The sequence below is a fragment of the Cotesia typhae genome, unplaced genomic scaffold (genome assembly GCF_013202065.1).
Source record: "Cotesia typhae breed Kobodo isofemale line unplaced genomic scaffold, CoteBio_Ctyphae contig_4, whole genome shotgun sequence".
NCBI lineage: Eukaryota > Metazoa > Arthropoda > Insecta > Hymenoptera > Braconidae > Cotesia > Cotesia typhae.
The window spans coordinates 8,699,906-8,722,090 of NW_027423748.1; the positions used below are offsets into that span (position 1 = coordinate 8,699,906).

General features: G+C 29.3%; 1 protein-coding gene across 4 annotated transcripts in view; it reads right to left on the minus strand.

Annotated features, from left to right (window-relative positions):
* The window catches only part of Zfh2 (Zn finger homeodomain 2), a 166,844-nt gene that overhangs the window by 23,543 nt on the left and 121,116 nt on the right, over positions 1 to 22,185 (minus strand). Inside the window, exon 1 of one of the 4 annotated variants that reach the window (XM_074242057.1) lies at positions 21,136 to 22,055. The exons of the other annotated variants lie outside the window; for them this stretch is intronic. The gene's annotated coding sequence lies outside the window, so the exon portion shown is untranslated. Of the gene's footprint in view, positions 1 to 21,135; positions 22,056 to 22,185 lie in introns of those variants that run through there. 4 annotated transcript variants of the gene reach the window in all.

Sequence of the window (22,185 nt, forward strand, 5' to 3'; positions counted from 1 at the left end):
AAATAAATAAATGCGAGATGAATTTAAAGAAAGGGGTCGAGATTATCGCTTACTCTTGAATGTGTAGAGATAAGACAGAGCGAGCTGCATACGGTATTAATGTCCTGCACATGTGCAAAACAGCAACATAAACCTTTAATGGCGTCTGGTCCATTATGCTGTCACTTATACACCCAGAACTTAACATTGATTATGTAGGAGTAGTAACATAATATATAATAATATAAGGACAGAGCACACTGCAGACTGCAATCTCAACAAACTCATAAGACTCGAGTACAAGAGACCGAATGGGCACTAAACGATCGTTAATTAATAATTATCCTCGGTGCGGTGTATCTAGGTGTGGTACACCCAGTAGAGTGTCTTTTAACCGTTCCACATCATTCTCTTGCTCATAAAATACTCTTCGATGGATGTTAACTTTTATATGTTGTATAAATGTATCAATGTGTGAGTATGTGACGGTCTAATGTGCCAATCATCCCGACGGCGCTCATTATCATTATCATTATTTATTTTGATTATAAATATGAAAGTTCATTTTTGAAATATTAATTTCGAGGCCCGTTAAATTTAATTCCCCTTTTTTTAACTAGACTCAAGAAGGTAAACCCATAGCATAAAAGCGTTAATATTAATAAATATACTGGAGAGAGAATTTTCGTGTAAATTTTTTAATTTACATTAAATATTATTACGATAAAAAATACTTATTAAATGGGAACATGATTTTGCCATTTGTTTTAACATTACGTCGGAGTTTAATTAAAATTTATATTGGAGTAAAAAATTTATTTATTTTAATTTTCATTACGCGTAAGATACTTTAGATATTTATAAGTTTATTGATTTTTAAAATGGGAACAAAGATCAATTAAATATTTTTATGGATAATTTTATTAATGGGTAATTGTTAAAAAATTCAAGCGATTTGAAATGAATTTTACAAATTGATACAGAAATTTTTATTTCAATATTAAATTAATATTGTAGCAAAATAACGAATTGATAAATGATGAGTTATTCGAGGCGCCTGATTGATGCCGAGGCGTGGTTCTGTTTTTCGCCATAGAGGTCGCGTCTCAGCGAGTCGCGGTCATTCGACGAATCACACACGCGGATTTTATTTAGTATGTATATATATAAAAGTAAAAATAAAAATAAAAATAATAATATGGTTATTTTTATTGTCTTTGCTTGCTGATAAGTATAAATAAAAATAGACATTAAACAGGAATTGTAATATCGAATTAATGCATTTAAATTTAAAATGGTCTAGCTGCAGTCTTGCGCATTATCTGGAGGACAGTAAGACATTTCGCGCAGCGTATGTGTGCATAAATATGACCGGCGCGGACCACACGAAGGACGACTAGCAATTAGTAATAATTTTGCAGACAATGAGCCCGCATCTGATCTCAGGCTCCAGACAATAACAGATTTATATGTCTACATAGATTTAATTTAATGGATGAACACGAATAAACTATTACCGATTGATTTTACGCCGGTCAAAAATCAAAATAATAATTATTGTTTGTTATAAATGCTCCTGTCGTGATAATTGTATTTTTTTTTTTTTTTTTAAGTGAACATTCTACTTGTCTTGTATGGCGATTATGCATGAATGTTTGAATGTATGTATGTATAATGTTATTGGGCAATGTATGTAATATTTTCTTCCGCGTCATCGTTAATAAATTATCGTTCCAAGTCCACGACCCAGCAGGACACGCTCGGTCACTCTTTTCATTATTCCTGTCTCATTATCCCGTTAATTGTACGAGTGATTTCAACGGTCAAATTAACAACATCTTGACATGACAATTTTTAAACAAAATATTAATTTAATCAACAAGTTTGTTATACTAGTCATTGTACAATTTTTTTTAATTATTATTATTGTGAATTTTTAAATTAAAAAAATTTTTGAATAATAATAATGATAAAAAAAAAATACATTTTTTATTTTAAAATTTTTTCAAACAGTTTAAAATTTTTGTTATTATTATTAGCAACCTTGCAGCAGTATTGACTCCAAATGAATAATAATGATAATAATAATAACAATTCAATGTATTTTGTTTTTAACAAAATTAAACAATGTCATTATAATTAATTATAGTGTATTTAATATTTTGACTTCCTCATATGTTACTTCTAACTCGGACATAGTAATTGTCATTGGAATTAAGATTAGAAGGGCGCGGACTAAAGTAAACCAACCGGGGGTGGTCTATTGTATTTTTAACCCTCATATTTGCAGTACAACGGTTATTTTTACTTATAATCAACTTGTATTTGGTATAAATACACACATATCACCGTAATTCACCTATGCAATACAGGGTACAATCAACAATTTAAAATCTACAGTGTGAGAAAGATCTTCGTAGCGCTAAAAAACGCTTTGCATGATGAAGTAATCCCGTGCAGGTATTATGCATTACTTATTAGTACATAGATAGATACATATATATTTATATACAATACAGATAAAATGCCCGCTTACAACTAAAACACACACTGTACGATTCGTATGCAGTGACTAATGGCAATCAAGTGGAGATAATAATCGTCAGGGGTCAATATTGTCATCTCGTAATCGCGATAAATAAAAATGTTAAAACCTTATAAACGTCTCTTTTATAAACATTAATATTGACACATAATACTTGACGCGTTTTATTTTTTCTAACTAACCAGCAAACCGATTTTACACTCCGCTCATTAAATAAATAATAATAAAATGCTTGGTTTTTATATTGGCAATTTAAAGCGACCTCATTGGCTTCATCGATTAATTGCGCCTCAAACTTTATATTTAATATTCTCTTTAAAATTTATTTAACAAAGATATATTTAATGCATACAGCGGCTTTTTCTCGGGTGGGAAAATAATTCAAACAACAATCGATGCAGTATGAAATAGTGTTATCTATTATTATTTCACGATTGCGGTTCTATTGCATTTTATGTATTTATTATTTGAATAGCGCCGCGACGAGGGTGGAAAAAACGTACACGTGTTATTAAATCACCGGCTGTTTACTCGCTCTACACTAATGAATGCACGTCCCACTGTATGTATTAAATGTATATATTGTCCATTATCTTTTTATTATTTTCATTTTTTATATTTATATTTGTATATTTGTATTTAATTTAACTCGAGCTTGAGAGTCGGTTAAACATTGTAATTTACCTTTTTGTGGAGTTTAATTCAACGAAATACAATGCAAGTGTTAACCATTCAAATCAACGTGTTATCAAGCTTTTCATTTTCCCGTGGGAAAATTGTTTCTTGTATCACAACCCTTTTATCAGTATCTTACTATATTATTTATAAAATTAAACCGTCTCTGTATTGTTCAAAAAAATTAGGACTGAATTTTTAAATCGATAATTTTTCAGAATTTTTAAATTTTATCAATTTTAAATTAAATAAATAAATTTTCTTCAAGCCAAAAATAATTTATAATTTCAATAATAATAATAATAATAATAATTAAAGATATTAAATCTAGTAAATTTTTTTGTCGAGCACATTAAGGGATGTTTTTGCAATAATTTCCAGGTGCGACGAGGCTTTATAAATTCACGACATCCACGTCCATATAAACACATAAATTCACATAAATGCATGCAAGGTATAAATGTGTGTATGAACGAGCAAGTACAATATAATACATATAATATAATGTAATAGTAGCTGAGCAGCCATGTCTAATTATGTCGCATTGATTTTGTCATTAGCGACCCTCTCGACCGCTCGCCGCGGCGATATTTAGTTCGTACGTCAAAGCAAAAAATACTTTTACCTAGCGAGCTCAGTCTATAACTTATATGCTGTACATTCGGCGTGCAGTAGCACTAATATAATCATCTTTATCTTTGTCTTTTGTCCCTACACGTTCAGTTATTACGTCGACTGGCTCATTTATAAGCTTATTCACTGAAACTCTATTTGTGTTGTCTATACGCCGGTATCTGCAATACCAATCCAGTACATAATATGTCGAGTCGACATTCCACCTATTACTATTATATCTAGTATGTTATGTGTCGTACCTCTGTCATATGTGTTGTGCTAATACCGGATTCTACGGGCTTCGTATATTATACAAAGCTCGCAGCTCACATCATAAAATATAATGAAATAATTCGCTTCCTTGCTACGATTCACTTGCCACTGATATGACTACTACTCTGATTTTATTTTAAAATGTCTCACTTATTCAATTTTAGTTCATTAAGAATCGGCAGCTACTCCAGAGTCTGCTTTTTATTATTTCATTATATTACTCAGGAAAATATCACGCCAATCACATCTAATTATGTGTTATTTAAATTTTTCAATTGTTAATTAATTCATTTAACGAATTATGCCGCTATATAGTCAATTGAAGCTTTTCAAAGGAATTATTAAAAAAATTTAATATGTAACTTCAAAATTTTTGTTGAAATTGTGGCGAAATGATCTTCACTTATATATTTTTTTAATTTATTTTTTATAAAGTTTTTTCGTTAAAATAAAAAAAAAATAATTTGATTCAAGAAAAAAATTCTTGAGCCAAGAAAATAATTTTGATGAGTTTCATTGTCTTGAATTAAGACGAAAGATTCTTGAATCAAATAAAATTTATTTAAACCAAGAAAAATTTTTTTAAGAATTTTTTTTTACTAAAATCAAGAAGATGTAATTCTTCACATTTATTTACTTAATTCAAATTAATTTTTTTTTATGTGTTTTATAAGTTAAAAAAATTTTTCTGGATATAAAAATTAAGCTTCGTCACCCGATAAAAGACCACCCAAAAATATCCAAAAATGGCCCGCGACTCAATACCCACAAATCCAAAAAAAAAAAAAAAAAAAATTATACCTATGTTCAATTGTAAGAAATAACAACTAGGATTCGTGGGCGATAACTCCCACTCAAGCCAATAATTAATATCTCTTTTGTACTAATAATAATCTTAAAACAAAAATTCTTCGAGTTTAATAAACAAAAGGTGTTTATTATCCGGGTTCGCGGCGATAATTGCCTTTAGGAGTGCAATTGATAGAAAAGTCTATCGCGGCAAGTCTAAAGCGTTGAGGGGGAAGTAAGACAGAGTAGAGAGAAGGTTGCCGTCTTCATCTCACTCACTACGCGGTGAGTGGTATTATATCCGTGTGTATAATACGTAATAGTTAAGTCTTTTCGCTTAGGCGCATTACTCTCGAGCCGTCGGTAAGCGAATCCAATGACTCACACGTTGAATGATTAATCACGGTACACGTGCCTACTCGGGCTGTGCTAGTCGCGCTTATAACTATAAACTATAATATAATATAATATAATATAATATAATATAATATAAGCTAACCAGTCAGCTAAAACTCAAACTCATGTAAAGGAGGATCTACACAACCCTAGCCCCCTCCTCGTCCTTGTCTCTGTCCATCGTCCATCTATTCAAAGTTTAACTATTCAAAGAATGTCTGCTAGTAATAGCATTTTTTATCTTGTTCTTGTGTATAATATTGTTCATGGCCGAAAATTGTCTTGATTGTGGCCCATCTGTGTTAGTGTGTGCATGGATACCAAAATACGGCCTTATTTACATAGATATTTATGTTTGTATTTGGAGGTAAGCAGAGAGAACAAGCAATACGAAGGAACGAAGGTTTCGCTGGAGAATAAGAACAATAATAAGTTCTTAAGACACGAAATCGTGTTTAAAGTGAATAAAATGCTGTAGACAGGAAGTTTAAATTAGCCGAGGGATGCATGGAATTATGGAATTTCCACAGACATTAGACACTACTATTCTCGGGGGTTATTTATCACATTTTGTTGACTTTTATATTTATTACTTAATTTATCTGAGGCTTAATCGCTAATCAGATGAATTTATTATCATTTTTCAGACCGGTTGTAAAACTAATTTCTCTCTTTCACACAATCACGAGCTTTGTTTTCAGACACTCGATAAATCCTCTGAATGATTAATTGTGAAGTAATCATTATAATCGCCTACAAGGTGAAATTTTAATCACTGAAATCTTTGACGTTCTCTAGATAAATCTTTAGTAGCTTTTATTTATTATTTATAGATTATTTAAGATGAATTTGAAGAATTTTTGAATGATTAATTTTTAAGAAATGCAAAAAAAAATTTTTATTTAAGATAATTTTTAAATTTGATAAAAAAAATCTTCAACAAAATTTTTCTACTATTTAAAAAAAATTATTTTTTCTAAATTAAAAAAAAAAAAAAAAAAGTGGTTAAAACATTTAAAGCCTCTTTAATTTACACAAAAAAAAATGAGTTTCTAAAAAACGTTAAATTATCGATAAAATATCTTAAGAAAAGAAACATCTCTTTCGATCTTATTCTGAACTTGAACCCAAATATTTCCCTAAAACGTTAAACCTCAAAGATGGATTAGATAAGAACTTCACAACATAATTTTCTCCGGAAAAGCACTTTATTTTATTTCCAATAGCTACAATGGGTGGTCTAAATTGTTATTTACCCACTTTCACACCACGGGTGTTTTAAATTTCCACACCAGATCATAGCAGGCCATAAATTAATACTAAATACATAACACACAAGTTTTAACTTTAAAAATAAAAATAAAATTTACTTGATTACTATTAAACACAAACAAAACTATTGAAGATTCTATTTAAGTTGCCTGATAAAATATTAACTTAAATATATAAATACACACAAAAGCATATGTGATTAGGTGTGTGCATAAACTTGCGAGCAACAATAAAGTATTTGTGTATACATATTGCATCGATAGTTTACAATTCTGGAACTATAGTCATATTCTGTATTCCGTGTGTATAAAGTCGAAACTTCATTTCAGCAAAAGTTTGCTCAAGTTTGTTGTGTGGCAAAGGCGAAACAGGTGTGCAGTCGGGGGGGTAACTTCGGACTTTTTCAGGTGCCGTTGGTATTATATTGACAAACCCTAAAATGCGCAGGCAGTCATATCACCAGGTGCGTGGTATTCACCTAAAATCCATCTACATATTTTTAACATACATATGTATGTACAAACAATGTTAAAACCGTATTGTTAATTATACTGACAATGTTGGCCGGTTTTTCATCCCTACTAACTTAACTGTTAACTGGGTCGGAGTTTAAACATTTGATGGTTTTTTTCTCCTGGGATCGCCTCCGTTAGAGCCATGGGAAAATATAATTTTACAGGAAAAACTCTTATAAAATTTTTTTTTAATAAATAAATAATTTTTATAAAATATATAAATTTTAATAGCTATTTTTTTATCAATGAAATAAAAAAAAAGTATATTTAAAATTTAACCAAAAATTAAAAATAATTTTTTTTTTCACACATCCTTGATTTTAAAAATTTTTTATACAAATTATTTAATAATAAATAAAATTTTAAGATTCTGTAAATTTCAAAATTACTCTGACAAGTACATCCAAAGTGAAAAATTCTTCTCATCTCGGTTTGGAGTACCTGAATAAATTCTACGGTCTCCAGGTTAAACTTCCCAAAGCGGATAAATTGACCATCGCTATTGCTAACAGCAATACTTAATTTATTCATCCTACCTGTTCTAACTCGAGTTCATTGCAGTGAGGTTTTCTTATAGACAAAAAAGGACCCCCACCATCTTGTCAAAGTATGAATAAATTATCCCTAATGAATTTTAAAAATCTTTACGAAACAATTTTCGCTACACTAGTCAACTAATTCTTGACATATTTATTTACCTGCCATGGAATTACATCTGTAGTTACACTTTTCATCGCCTTAAATAATTTCAATTCTACCCCCAATATTTCTCTAAAACTCCAATTATTTTAATCAATTAATTTTTTACAATATTTTTTATTTCAATCCCCAAAAAAAAAAAAATTTTAACCCATAATTTTATTTTATTTTATTTCATTAGGTAGCTTAAAAATTTACCAGATGAGTAAATATTTTTTTAGTGGGGTTTAAAATTCCAAAATTAACACAATACCTTATTAAAATTTCAAATTCAAAATTGCCTTAATCCTCGAAAAAGAAAAGTTATATTATCCGAAGAAACCCGAAAAGAAAAGAAAAAAATCTAAAATTCTCCATCTGATTCTATTGTGAAGAGATTCACCCGGCGTGGGAGTATATTACCAAGGATCCTAAGCACTATTTTTCTCTCTGAAGTGCATACTACCAGCGTCAAAAGAATTTTATAGTACCAGCATGGTTTTTCTTAAAATACCTATAAACCGTGTTTTCAATTTTCCTTTTATTTTTATTTTAAATTCTACCTGCCAGATTGGAACAATGTCCATCAGCACAGCGAGAATAAAGAATGAGAAACTAAACAGAATGAATGTACATATCCATACACACACACACCAACACTCAACTAATACTAATACTAATATAATATTATTCCGCTGGCGTATCCCATACAAGATCAAGATCAACAATAACAGACAGCCAACTTCAATTAATACCATTCAAACCTCAACATCATTAATTATATCTTCGAAAATATTTTCTAACATTCTCAAGAATTACTTCGGTTAATTTTAATGCTCACTGTGTGAAATTTTTTTATTTTAAAAATTTATTTAGTATAAAATAAGCCGCCGGTTAACTTAACAAACGAGAAAAAAGCCGGCCAGCGACATCTAGTGGGAACAGTGAGAATTATTTTGTCCGCAATTTTATTTTAAAGACAATAAATAACATTTTATTGCTTTTGTTATTATTAGTGTAATATTGAGACGTAACATTTATTTTTACGACGAGGATGAGAAAAGAATTTACAACAAAAGACTTATTAAGTTCTAAAACTAAGGTACAGACGATTTAGGCTCGTATTCGGGTTTTCTGGGGACCTTGGTCCGGAGAAACATCTGGCGAGAAGTTGAGTAATTATATAAATTTAAAAAAAAAATATTCATAAAAAGAAGAGAAGAAAAAGGGAAAAGAAATTAAATTAATTAAGGAAATCGTTGTTATTATTATTTTTTCGGAGTTGATTATAATCTCGACTATTTTTTAGTAGAGTTAACATAACAGTGGGTTTTTTAATTAACTCAGGCCATTAATAACGGTTGCGCAAGCCTACCGAGCGCAATTTAAAAGAATGATTGATAAATAAATGAATCGACAGTTTTAATTAATTATTTTGAGTGTGAGTTTGGAAACGGTGTCAATTAAAATAGCTTTTAGGGATAATTTAAGCTTGAGAAGGTTGATTGAATATATATATGTGGTCGATAGTTCTGTAGACTCGATTAATGGTTAATTGTCGAAAGATAATTACACAGCAACTCAATTATTCGGTCCCTGTGGTATTAGTATTAGTATTGTATTGAGGACACATCTTTACGCATGACAGATCGACTAGGTTTTATAACTGTTTGATTGTTCGGAATAACTAACTCGATGAGTTGGTAATAAATCTGTTTTATTTTTTTTTATTTTTGTTTCGTAAACTTTGAATTTATTTTAATTGATATTTTATTAGCAATCTTTATTAGTTTTGTTAATTTTACAAATTTTCTCAAAATTTTTAAATATTGCATTGTATTAAATTTTAATTGTAGAAATTTTAAGTCTAAATTTTATACAAAAAAAAATTAATTTTCTCAATTAAAATAAATTTTTCTAATTAATTTTTCCAGTTCAAAAAAATTTTTTTCTTTACAATTTAGAAGTCATTTTTAATACAATAATATAAAAGAATATTTTAAATAAAATTTGATCTTAATAAATCGATAAAAGTACTAATTAAAATTAAAAATTTTCCTTACCGTAAATAATATAATTATAAATAAATAAAAAAAATAAAATTCACTATAAAAAATGTTATTTAAAAATAAATGTCAAAATTAATCATTGCTAATTGAATAAAATAAAAATAAATGGCAAGATTTAGGATAAATAATTGTTTATTTTGACATCCCGATAATTAATGTCCTTCGATAGATTACAGATTTGTGTAATAGTACTACACCGGAGATTTGTAAACCCGATTTGATAGTCGTCTATTTACAGTAATCGTAGGAATTTAGTGGGCGGGTCGGATAGTCGTATAGGGGGTCTCTTGACCCACCGATTCACTTCGTACATCGTATATATATATATGTATTATAGACATTGTATACAACATACAAGTATACTGGCGACTCCCCTGCACTGTTTTGTGTTTTCTACTGAATCAATCTGGAGGCTTTACTAAATTAAAGTGAAATTTAACTGAAATAAAAAGCGTAATTTATTGAAACAAAGTGCAGAGGGAATAATGAAAAATAAAAATAAGAGCACACAATATCAAACACGGAATAAATGTTCGCGAAGGAAGTATTCGTGTGTATGTGTTTGTATTATATGTACGGCAGTAGGATGTAAAAGCCAAAGTCAAAGCCCACGACACGAGGACAGCATGGTGGCGGTCGCCGGGGTTCGGAGCCCCGATTGGCCGTGGTGGGAGCACGTTGTCGCTCAGGGGGGCAAAAACTAGTTCGGCAACCAGGCGAACATACACACACCGCGATTGGCATACCGGCGACACGTCGCAAGCTCGTCGTCTTTTAAATCACCGACGGACACCTCAAGGCTATCGATAACTCGCGCCACGTCAACTTTATCTCTGCTCAAGTTAAACACTGCATGGATACAGTTTTCTTAAAATTACACTCTCTACTGTCTAATCATCTTCACTTTCTATTTTTTTTTTTTTTTTTTTTAATGATTTGTGAGTTTTACGGTAAAATTTGGTACAATATTTAAAATGAAATTTTTGAGGAATAATTATACTTTCAAAATTGAAAAAAAAAATTATTTTATAATTTTTTAGAAAATAAATTATATGAAAAATTATTAAAAAAAAATTTTTTTATCAAAAAATAACTTTGGAAATTAATTTTAAACTTTATTAAATAATTGAGATAATTATTAAGCTTTTTTTTTGTACTTAAAAATTGTTAAAAAAATTATTTTTTAAAATTAAATTTAAATTTTTTAAGCAAAAAAAATTTTTTTGCTATTTTTTTTTTTTAAGCAAAGAAGTAAAAAAATTTTTCATAAAAAAATTACTCCATAATTTAACGTTGAATTTTATGAAATATTTATTTAAATTACTCCCAAAATTTTCACGCATACAAATAATAAGAATTCATTAAAATAAATCAGCTACAAAGTAAAAATTTCATTCAACTAATTTAAAAAACCAAGCAAACGCCTCAAAAATAAAACTCCCAAAAGTACGTAAATATGTTTGGAAGTATTAAATCTAACAAAGTAAAAAATATCTACAATGTACATGTCAATGGTTAAGTGAATATATAATTTAAAGTAAATTTGGGTAATTTATCCTCTTAGCTCGGTAATTATGATAACATACGTGTTTATTTGAACCTACTGGCTGTTACTCTTACTCTCATTATTAGCACTCTACAGAGGTTGTATATCTCAATACATACTAAATAAAAAAAAGAAATAAAACAACAAAATAGTCTTACTGACTTGGTGCAGAGCGTACATACAGTGGGTAGTCGCGTGTCGGTTAACTTTCAATTTGTGCACTTTATAGAGTGCAAAAATACGCTCAATCATCCCCCTGCATCCCGGCACGCAATCACGCCAGCCATGCTGCCGCTCTCGGAACCAAGCACTCGCTACAGTGAACTGACTACACATAATACTTGACGGGTCAACAGCTAGCCCTCGAAAATACATGTTGTAAAAATATATAAGTATAAATATAAATAATTTGTACCCTCGATCCATGAATAACACATCTATATCATGTCCATACCCAGCAGCAGGTACCATCCACCCATAACACACGTGTGTCGCGAATTACGTGTCTAGTAATCTCGGATATGTGTTTAAGGGTGATATAGTGATCCCTAAGTGATATACTCACTCTGCTCCGCTCTATATTTATGTCCGTATAACATAAAATCTAATCCGCGAGTTATAAATCTGGTCAGTCCTCATGTCATCCACTTTAGTTAGTACTTCCTCCGAGATTATTAATTGGACAGAGAAGATTTTAATATCTTGTCGCGTCTTTGAGAGTAATTTGATTATTAAAGCACCCTGTGTTTTATCTGCAGGGTTGTAAGCATTTTGTCGTTTAAGGAAGAGTTATTTTCGGCTCATCTACTGCCAACGCATCGTAATAGTTAAAATAATCATATGTCTATGCATACTCATCCATTATTTTACGCTGTCGAAGTTTTCTTATGGAGTTGAAGGCAATGGAAGTCTGTAAGCTCGTGGGTAGATATGGTGAATTTTGTAAAATTACTTTATTAATGTGGTGTGAAATTTTTAATAACATTTAAATCAGCGGATGTTTAATGGGGTTTAGAATTTTTTTTTAAAGAAATTGTTGAGATTTTCTCATAGGAAAAAAGTTTAGTTTAATTGAGAAAATTTATTTTTTTGATGTACACTGAGAAAAAAAAAATAAATAAAAAAATAATAATAATAATAATAATAATTTTAATTTTAATAATAATTTTTTGTAAAGATTAAAAAAAAAATCTAACAATAATTATTCAAGCAGTTGAAGTAAAACTTAGCTCCCAATTGAATTGAAACCTCAGATAATCCTCTGGACGGGTCCCCGTATTATAACATACCTCGGAAACCCGTGATGAGCCGGTCCTCGCGAAGTCACGCGGAATATGCGCGCGCACTAAATATCGGTGAGCCTGCCGGTGTGTTCTACAACAATATGAGGCCCCTGTATCTCGTTGATCCGAACAATGGGCCCTGATTGCGGATTAGGGATTAAGAGACAAAGAAGGTAGGCCTAAGACCCCAAGGTAGTACACTTTCGTAAATAAATAAAAACGCCAGCGGGCCTCGATCATTCTTTTGTCTCTTTTTCCCTTTATTTTTATTTTTCCTTTTGTACCAGTTATTATACATACACACATCCATACGAAGCCTACCACACATTTATATTTTTTTCTTATTTCATTATCATCGTCATTATTATCATCATTATTCCCTTGAATATTATTCACTCGCGGGTGGTGCTCTCACACGAGATTTTTTTAATTGATAACAGAGTTTACGTCGATGAATTATGTCGCGTCGAGAATTATGCCTTTTGCACCTCACCTCAAACTCAATGAACGTGTGCATTATTATTTATTTGTCCTGATTGTGAAAAAATACCGCGAGGGGTGTTAATAAAAGCTAAAGGGCTGCTCAGATTCGTCGCTGGTGGTAAGACACACATACCAACACGTCCGGGCGAATCATACATAAATATCTTCGCCGAGAGACACGGTAGTGCCTCACGCCAAGCATAAGTATAACCTAAAGCTCACACACGTCCATTTTGTGGTGTCTGTGCGACAATAAGCCTGCGTGTTAGTTCGTAACCGGGTGAAGAGAGATCAGATTCCCGATAAGATGTGTCCAGTTGTTAGATAGCCATTGGACGACCATCAGTGCTGCTGCAATACATGTGTGATGTCCAGAACTCTACCCCCTTATTTTTTTTACATATATTTTTTTTTTTTTAATAATTGTCCTCTGTTTTGTTTTGTTTCATATGGCTATTAGTTATTGCTCCGTCCTCCTCCCCTTCCCCTTCTTTCCTCTCGACTGACACAAAGGTCATTTATTTATTCGATTTCTCATTATCAGTTTCACTAATAACGTCACCGATGAGTTATTGCCCGGTTTTTTGTTGACTAAACGAGTGGAGGCTAACACTCAAGCCCCGGATAGTGATTTCGCGTGGGAGGCTGCCACACCTCGTATTTGGACAGTAATCAAGACCGCGGATAGGATGTTTGACGGGAAAGAAATTTTAAACACACGTGTCAGGTTTTTTTTTTTTTTTTTTTTTTTTTTTTGTAGAGAGGTTTAAAATTTAATTTTTAAGTGTAAAATTCAGTGGGATTAATTTGCTGGATGGTTTTTTTTTTATTGGGCTTGAAAGAGCAGCTCTGGTGCTTGTTTGGCGAACTGAGAGAAGTATTCATTAGGACTGTCGTCGTGAGAGCTACGATTCTCTGGCAAGGTGTTCTACAACCGTGTGTGACTTGAGATATTATCGGAGAGAGCTACTGGGCTATTATTTATTGTTGTTGGTACTGTTACTGGTCGAGTTGTTTGTAATGGGACCAGGGAATTTATATTATTTATATTGTGCCCTTTCAAATGAGTATAAATTAGTCATTTTTATTTTGTTTGATGAATTGTGAGTGATTATGAAAGAGAAATTGAGGATTTTGACAAAAAAATTGAAAATATTGGTTACTAAAATTTAGAATTAAAATTATGAGCAAAATATTGGAGGGAAAATAAATTAAATTCAAAGCATTTATAATGAATATTTTGAGAATATTTATTGAGGTATTAAAAATAAAAAATATTTATTTTATTACAAACAAGAGAAGGGAAAATTAAGTTAATTTATGATCCGGTATTTTAAAAATAAAAAACGTAATTTTATATTTTAACAAGAAACATTATTGTCAATTGGAAGCTTGCAGTTATAAGTCACCGTGATTACTATTTACGTGTGAGCATTGCATTGTGCAAAAGTGAAATAAAGTAAAGGTGGAAATAAATAGTATGGAATTTTGTATAAAATAGAATAGAAGGTTGATGTCTGATTGACAGAAAAAATAGATAAAATATGTTTGAATTATTCTATTATGGAGAATGCCGTTTGAGATTTGCTTTGGTGAAGTTAAATGAGTTTCGAGTAGAGGTTGCCGCGGGCTCGCTAATTTGAATAAATTTTTATTGTTGTTAGGAACAACTATTTATTATATATTAACTATAAACTATTAAACTATTACCTAACAAATATTCCCACGGTTAATTTAACCGCTTAGTTGTAAAAAATCGTGACAGTCTCCACATCCGGGCTTAACTATTAGTTCGGATGATTTGAACCTGTCAAACCCGGTTAATTCATTACTCGGATGATAATGGGTTATTATTTTATCTACTTTGGTCCGTATTGTCCTCGGTAGTGGGGTAATGCACAATGTAATAGACAATGAGATTTGAAGAAAGTTAAATGAAAATCTAGTGGGATTGTCGATTCACAATAGTGGCTAATATCTCTCAAAAGGGTACTGATTATGTCCACAGGGATAAATGAATAATATATTATATATACAATAAACCGCTTTACTTATTTTATTTTTATTATATTATATATTATTACTATTATTACAAAGAGACAATTCATCGGGTCATCTGTTACAAAATTATAGTTTGGAGTAAATAAATTTTTTTTTTTAATTATCCGGAAAATTTTTTTCCAGTAATTTATTCATTTATTTTTATAATTGAACACGACAATTCCATTAGGTTAAAATTCTTAAACTGAACTAATTTATGTTCAAGGTAAAACCAGAAAAATTATTTGTAACAAAGAAAAAATATTTTTCTGAAGGACAAACAAAAGTTTCAAATATTTTCAAGGTAAAAATTATTTCTTCAAGATTTTAAAGACCAACTTATTAATTTTTAAATAAATTATTAGGTGTTGAAATATAATTTTAAGGTCTCATTTTTTTTTTAAATTGGAGCAAAAATTTATGAAAAAAAATTTTTGTTCAAAGGAACAAGGACAAACAATAGTTTTAAATATTTTTTTTTTTTTAATTTTAATGATCACATTTTTTTACAATATTAATTTTAAAAAATAAATTAATTATTTTAATTTGTTGAGACAGAAGTATTTAAAAAATTTTTTTTAAGCTTTTAAAGACTAAATTTTATTACAATTTAAAAAAAAAATTAATGATTAAAAAAAAAATAAAATGTCAAATTTTTTTCAAGAAAATTCTATCGGAAAAATTTTCATACAAAAACTAGCGTACATGAAGTTTTATTAGATACTAATGAGTGAATTAGTTCTTCGGCAAATAATTAAAATATTTTTTGATCGGCATGAGTGAGCTGGCTGTTTAGTGATTTATAAAATAGGATGTCGTTGACATTATTGGAGATACCAGAGAAGTAAACCAGTTTCTAACGACAAAGTCGATGTTTACGATCAGAAGTAATATAGCTTAGCTATCACTATATTACTATAGCATCAAAGACAGACTTAACTGTTTGCTCTTTCGGATCTAACAGAGAGTGATAAAAAGAAAGAGAAAATATTTATAGACATATAGGCATTACGGAGGAGAGGGGCCGATTAATATAGTGTATAGGCACTCGTCTTTTCGCCTTTCTCGGATTATGTGCTTCCACAAACGTCTCAGTCTATACTATACACATTACATTAATACACACATAAGCGGTTCAATAAGTCTAAGTGTAAGTGTAAGTAATCTATAAACGTATGTATAAATGTAAAAGTTCTCAGTGTATAGGTCGTCATTTCGCGATGGAATGCCAGTGTACAATAATCATCGACGTGCTGTAATTAAGCCTGCTAATGATCGGTGTACGATGCGATATTATTATTGCTGAGGCGAGCAAGTAGAGAGATCGCGGATCGCGGAAAAGAGGGTTAATTGTCAATAAGAAACAGTTACGTTTAAAAATGCTTATTACTCTTTATTAATGCTTGTACACTGGTTTAAATAATAATATAATATAATGTAATAAGTAAACCAGTATAATCGGTACATATTATTCCGGTGCACTCAAATGCTCCAAGAATAATAAAATTCATCGCGAAATATTTAACTGCTCTGCTAGACATTAGTAAGATTATTTATTCAATAATTGCGGTAACATCCCTTTAAATTAATTTAAAATAAAAATTAGATATAATTTCACGCGTGAAAATTTTATGAGTGGCGATAAAAAATTTATCTTTTTTATTGAACCAGAAGAAATTATCAACACTATCTATTAACAGCTAAAAGAAATTATTTTGTTCGTAATAAAGAGTTTTATTTATTTTTACTTTAATTAATTTTTTTTTTTTTTTTTTTTTTTTTTTAAAATTGAACTTAGAAAAAATTTTGGAGTGCAGAATAAATTTTTAATAAAATATTTACTTGCTTAAATGTTTAATTGATACACAAAAAATTTATTCCACTCATCTAAAACTCATCCATTAAAATTTTTATATTTATATTTGTATTTATCGTTGTTTTACGGTAAACCGTAAGGAAATATTTAAACGAAACGAGGCAATAAAAAAATAGGTTTACGTAGAGCGCAACAATAAAAACCTTTTTTAACGGTGTGTATTTAAATAATTTATATAGACAAGAATGAAATATTATGTCAAATAGATCTGGCTCTCAGCTTTCGGCTTGATATACAATATACAATAATAATTTAAGAGTTGAGACTATATACCAGAAGGAGGCTAAAGAGTCTAGTTTAAGACCGCTTAAATAAAAATGCACGCGCTTGTGCGCTACGATAATAGATTACGATAATATACGGCATTGTGTCAACACCAAACCGGTCACAGGACTATACTTATATTAGTACATACTCTAAATATTTCATATTTTTTCAGTAATAAATTCCGTATATATATATATATATGGTCTTAATTAAGCACAAATATCCCGACTTGCGTCATTAATATTTATCAGTCAAATATTTCTTTTAGATACCGCGAGACTTTTATTTTCGTACATGCGGATACTTTTTGTCGGAGAAATTGTCTGCACATATATCCTCTTAATAATTAATAAGTAACTCGAATTTTTTTTTGGTTATTCGTTTTGTTTGTTCTTGAGAAGGAATATTTACCCTTATTATGTATTATTAATTTATGAAATTTTTTTTTGCTTTGAAAGTAAATTAGCAGACATTTGTAATAAGTTGATATAATTAACTATTGATTATTCCATTCTTTTTACATTAAATTTTTCATTTTTTTTTTTAATTATTTTAATATCTGTCAAATTTTTTAATAATTAATTATTGATTATTTCATTTTTTATCTGTAAAAATTTTTTATTTTATGATTTTAAAAATACAATAATTTGTTTTGAATAAAAATAAATTTTTTTGTTGAAAAAAATTAATTTTAATTTTTGGAGTAATTTTTTTTTTTTTTAAATATTTACTCAAATTTATTCTAAATAAAAAAAAAAATATTTTTTTTTCTTTACTTTAAAGCCATTAAATTCAAGTAACACTTAGTAGTTAAAAACTAATAATCGGTAATTTTTTAACGGCGTAAAAAGTAAAACAGTAATTACCCGCGATAGTGATAAATAAGTCAGAAGCTTCAAAGTGAAATCCACGATAAACTTAATATAATATTTTCCTTAACATCCTATCCGTCGGGACTCGGCATTGGCGTTAAAGTCTCCACTCCGCGACGAGCATCAGTCACTCGCGATACAAAAAGTCCCGATAAATATTGTTTTACGATTTAAAAAGGCTTTACGGTTGTATTTATGCATTATTATCTCCGGTGAGCTACTTTATTTGTGCAATAGCCAATAACCCGCCGTATCAATCGCAATAGTAATAATAATATTAATAGAGTACAGCTTGAATATATAATATAAGACTTGAATTTGAGACTCTGAAATATTCTTCATCACTCAATAATGTTTTCATTATTTTATTTATATTTAAATAAAACATTTTGGCGCGTGCGACAAAAAGGGTTTAGTTATTCTTATTCTCATTCAGTACTTAAGCACATGTGCATTAATTTTTACGTTTTCACTCTTGGATAAATTAATTCACTGCTTATATATAATATTTATATAAGTTATATTATGCATAAGGGTCCAACGTTTCTGCGCGTGCATCGGCTCATTTGCAACTCACGCGTGGCTTAAATCTTTACCGAATAACTTTGCGTTTAATATTTATCAACATTCTCAGGTAGACTATTTTTGTTATGTCAAAAAAAATTTTTTTATTCCATTCAATTACTGTCCAAAAAAATTAAAAACAAAATTTTTCTGTTAATTTTTATTTAATTAAATTATTCAACATTCAAATTTTTTTTTAACAAATTTATTTTATAATAAAGTCAAAAATTATCAGCTAAATAATTATAAAAGTTTTTTAATCAATAAAAAATTTATTCCAATAAAAAAAATGACACATTTAAAAACTAAAAAATATTTTGTTAATTAAATCACAATTTTAGCGTTTAAAATTACCGCAACATTTATTAGCAAGTCCGCGGTTTGGCGATATGAGTGTTTTATCAATTAGCGTTACACATACGATGTAATAAGTAACAAGTAATAATATTACGGCCAACAGACAGCTGCCGAATAATAATAAAAGTAAGTTCTGATTTTGGAGTTGACTAGACCTGCAGGTACTATTTTGTAAAATAAAAAAAAAAAAAAAAATAGTACTTATGGTAATAAATTGTACTTATGCAGAATGCAATGTTTGGAGTGCGGACGATATGAGGGCTGGCGAGTGGAGTAGAAGTGAAGTCAATCATAGAAATCACGTGCCTGCACACGAGCAGAGGTTTGAGTTTAAGTTGAGGTGAGTTGAGTAAAGAGAAAGAGGGAGAGTTGGCTACCTACCGACCTACCGGTTTCCTTATCTCGTTCAGATCAAAATCTGACGTGCCGCACGCGTTTCACGACTTCCGCGAGGCACCCACGGGTACACACATCACACATCCTATATAATGTATATGCACGTACGTGAACGCTATGTTGATGTTGATGTTGATGTACTTGTACTTATGTGCTCTACTATAAGCTCTATTATAAGTGTATGTATGTACTGACTGACGGTTTATATCTCACGGCTCAACGAGATATCGCATATTTATAAGAGACAGATCTTGCGGACCGAGTACGAGATGTTTTGAGTAAACTAACGATTATTAACATGTTATCATATGTGCTTTAAGCTTACATGATTTTCTCTTGCTTCTTTTAATCACTGACGGAATTTTTTTTTTTGAGTAAAATATTCGTGTGATTTTTATTTTTATTAATTTTTTAAACAATCGTATGCTTTTCTTTTATAAAAGAAAATTAATAAAATTGAAATTAATGTTGAAGAAAAAATTAATTAAAATTTTTTAATATTTTTATGAAAATAAATTTCAAATGTCAATTTTTAATGTTGTAAAAAATTGTAATGAACTTTTTGATTTTTTAATTGAAAACTTTGATAAAGAAAACTTTAAATTAAAGTAAATTGTTAAGTGTGTTCTTTTATTTTAATTTTATTTGAAAATTATAAATTTATAGTTGCAAGTAAAAAGAACTGAATTTTACTTGAAAAAAAATTTTAAACAATAAAAAATTATCCGAGTTTAAGATTGAATAAAAAATTTTGTTAGTTTCAAAAAGAATTATGTATAAAATTATTATTCACTGACAAACTAAAAAAACGGGAATTTTATTTTCAATAAAAAGAAAAACTTAAAAATTTCTTCATGTTCATTTTTGGAAAATCTCAGAATTTTTTTAATAAATTATAAAAACTCATTTGAAAAATTAGCACCGAAAATTTTTCAACTATTAATTCCCAAATAATTTAGTATCGAGCAATTAAAGAACGTGATGGTTACAGACTTCGGAAAATTTCCAATTTACAACAAAATAAAATAGAAAAAACACTTAAAAAATTTTCTAAGCACTTTTAATTCAATTTTCATTGAAAAAAATCAACTAAAGTCAGTTTCATGTTCTTGAAATTTGTTTGAAGTGTTTCTTAATTTTTCTGTTATATACTGAAATCAATTAGACAATTTTTAGGATTTTTTACAGAACAAATTACATTCAAAAAAATCCACATGTAAAATGAAATTAAAAAACAACCAACAATTTTTTCAGATTTAAATAAAAATTAATCATGAAAAAAATTCAGTCAAAAATTTCACTTGTAGAAATAATCAAAAAAAAATTACAAGTTCAATTTTTTAGAAATGATTTTTTTTTCACAATTAATTTATTACAAAAATTTTTGGATATTTTTAAATTTCTGCATCATAAATTTTTTTTAAATAATTGTAATTTGTCCATTAAAAAAATTCCAAAGTTCGTCTTCAGATTTCAGTGTCATCAACAATAAAGTATCACTTTAAAAATCTCAACTCGAAAATTTCGCGGCTGAATAATTTTCGAAACCCGGCCTAATATTCACTCAAAAATTTCCGACTCACACAAAAATACTCCTCTAAAAAGCAACAAATAGATAAAACCCACTGATAACCACTTCACATACCTGGGTTCATATCCCGTAAGCTCCAAAATCGGCAGCGATAAACAATCGCACTAAACAAACCACCAACAAAAAAACCACGGTTTAATTAAAAAAAATAAAATTTAAAAAATGATCATCAATAAAAATAAAAATATCTCAAGCTCCCTTGAGTCTCGCACTGGCACGACGCGCACAACACAGTCCTCCAATATTAATTGTTAACTACAATACTTTTTTAACAAGTATATATCATGAGCATAAATACAATAGTAATCAGTGATAATAACTAATGAAGTGAAGAACGAGTATCCAGAGTATAGCCAAATAACAAACCACTCTTTAATATTTATTATTTCTACTCCGTTTATTCCCAATTAAACATTTCGACACATCTCGCCATTTCAACAATCAGATCACTCACGAGGATCACTACCGAGGACCCCGGTGACAATAGGAACCAGAATTACCGCTAAATTCGCAATCACAATTATTTTTATAATTATTTTAAAATAGTGTCACACACTAATTTAATATTTTTATTATTAATAAATAAATATCAGGTTAATTAAAACAGTAATCCACTCGTTCCTCACAGTAACAATTTTTCCAGTCAGTCCATCAATTAATAATAATAATAATAATAATTAATAATTAATAATTAATAATAATTATTCAGTCCCACGGAAAACTAAATCACGTAACTCGTAAAAACTTGCCGGTAAATAATATTACACTTACAATTAATATTTATTTAAAAATAAATATATCAATCTAATAAAATGATAATTAAAACTCCTGAATGTATGACACAGTTTATTATCAATTAAAATTATTGGCTAAGTAATTTATATTAACCGCGCGCGTAATATATTAATTAAAATCGACGTACGTTTTGTTTTAAATATTTTATTTTATTTTATGTGATAATTAATAATGAATAATAATTTAAATAAAAAACAATTAATATGCGTGTTGATTAATAAAATAATTTAAAAATACACTGGCTTGCGTTGTTGTTCTTTCGGAGCACTAAAAAACGTACTGGATTTATAAATACGTGTACACGAAATA